This window comes from Typopeltis vanoorti, chromosome 24 (genome assembly GCF_054136105.1).
Source record: "Typopeltis vanoorti isolate ZY-2024b chromosome 24, IOZ_Tvanoo_1.0, whole genome shotgun sequence".
NCBI lineage: Eukaryota > Metazoa > Arthropoda > Arachnida > Uropygi > Thelyphonidae > Typopeltis > Typopeltis vanoorti.
In genome coordinates, this window is record NC_143572.1 from 90,576,154 (window position 1) to 90,578,261 (window position 2,108).

Here is a 2,108-nt window from a genome sequence, read left to right on the forward strand (position 1 = left end):
AACCAAGAATGTTGAGCTTGGTGTCCATGTAGGCTGAAAGTCAGAACAGCACTTAGATGTTCAAAGAGCTGCACATAATCGCCCCATGGTCTATCTGCCGAACCAATCACATTGTTCAAAATTAGCAGGTTTTAGAAAACTAGCAAAATAAGATTTCCTGTAACTACTTTCAGTTCGCTTATCAATATGTTAAATTTAATATTTTAGAAAAATATTGAAATAGTACGTTACATTTGTATTTATATATACACTGCAATTTCTAAATAATATATTATATTTATAAATTATTACACAATTTTTAATTAAAACACACCTTAAAGTAACGTAAATAAATTGTATTTAAGATAAAAATTTTATTGTTTCAAATCGCTTCTCGGCCCTTTGGTTAAGATTCCATAAGGTCAAGATTTCGCTTCTCGGCCTTTTGGCTGAGATCAAAGTGTAGTATCTGTGCTTAGCAGCGTAGGTAGTTAGTGTTGTTCCTGCTTACTGATACTTATTATACTTATATCTATTACAGGTCCCATTGGGACCCAAGATATTAAGCTTATTTTAGCTTTCCTCCTGTGTAGTATAGTATCTGTTCTTACAGATCTACACTCAAGCCCTGGACTAGGGTAATAATAAACACTTGTTTTATTTTCAGAGGTGTTGTAGGTGAGTGCATAGCACTGGTTACACCAGACCGTATCCCGAAGCTCCCCCTTTACACAATCGTGTACGAGGGCATATCCGGCAGGCTCCAACCGCCAAGAGGACCAGTGTTGGAAGTACTTTGGTACGTAACAACTGGAGTAAAGGAGTCGGTCTGAGACCAAGTACGATCCTCTTCACGTTCCCCCGTAACATCTTACAGTTCCACTGCCTTCAATAAAGTGGAACTGCCCTACACTAATAAAATTTTCCATCTTGACCACCCATACTTCTAGTTAAAATTAAAATGCCTAATGAAAGACTTTCCAGATCCCTAACTGTTCGTTTTACCTTTAACACAGCATTCAAACCTGAGGAAATTGCGGAAGCTTTAGTAAATGTTGTTAGTGTAGACAGTATAACCAATATAAACTGTTGGGATTACCAGAAGGGTCTTTTTGAAGTAACAACTAAAGACTATGCAACCAAAGATAAACTGTTAGAAAGTGGCATCACACTAAAAAACGTCGTATACCAACCAACAGCTGTAGACTCATTAGGTTTTAAATTTGTGTACCTCCGGAAACTCCCGGCCGAAATTGATGACGCCACTCTAAAATCCAAATTCCAAGAATACGGTCGAGTTTTAGACGTAGTCCGTCCAAAGTTTGAAAAGTTCCCGAATATCGAACAGGGGGACAAGATTTACATCAAGATGCACATGACCAAAACCGTACCTAACTTCATCAGCATCAAGGGTCACTATGTGATGATATACTATTCTGGCATGGCTAGACAGTGTGCTAGATGCCACAGTGTCGGTCATATGGCGAAAAACTGTCCTCAAAACAGGTGTGGAAATTGTGGAATACTGGGTCATTCCCAACCAATCTGCACCTCACCATGTAACCAATGTTCTGACCCATCCCATGGAAAGTTTCAATGCACAGTCTCCTCATTACCTGTATTGTCTAATGAAGAGTATCCTCTTCTCCCTAAACCAAAGGTCTCCATTCCTGAGTCTGCAGAAAAAAATGAAAGGGAACCCACCCCTCCTACAGACTCTAGTCAGAAAACTGTAAACCCTGATGAGAAGGAAAGTAACCTCCTGGAGGGAGAAATTAATGACAATAGTAACCAGCAAGTTGACCAAAGTTTACCAGCGTTGACAGTGGATGCGGTGGCTGACACCCCCAAGTCTTCCCTCACGGACGATGAGGGTCCTATAGATATAGATATAGCATTTTCACTCTCAGAAATGTCAAGGGAAAACATCCCATATGATGAAGACTCCCGTTCATCCTTCCCAGATAACAGTTCCCCAAAAGAGTTGCAAACAGATCTTTCACATCAAATGGATTCCACAGAAGAGGATAGTAGAGGCCCCCTCGAGGTACTATCCTCATCTGAATGTATAATGGTTGAAGAAAAATTAGTCTGTGCATATTAACTCCGTCGATCAACTTACATTTCCA

General features: G+C 39.8%; 1 pseudogene; it reads left to right on the forward strand.

Moving 5' to 3' along the window:
• Positions 1 to 408: 408 nt before the first annotated feature.
• Positions 409 to 627, forward strand: LOC150093553 (U2 spliceosomal RNA; annotated as a pseudogene).
• Positions 628 to 2,108: the final 1,481 nt, after the last annotated feature.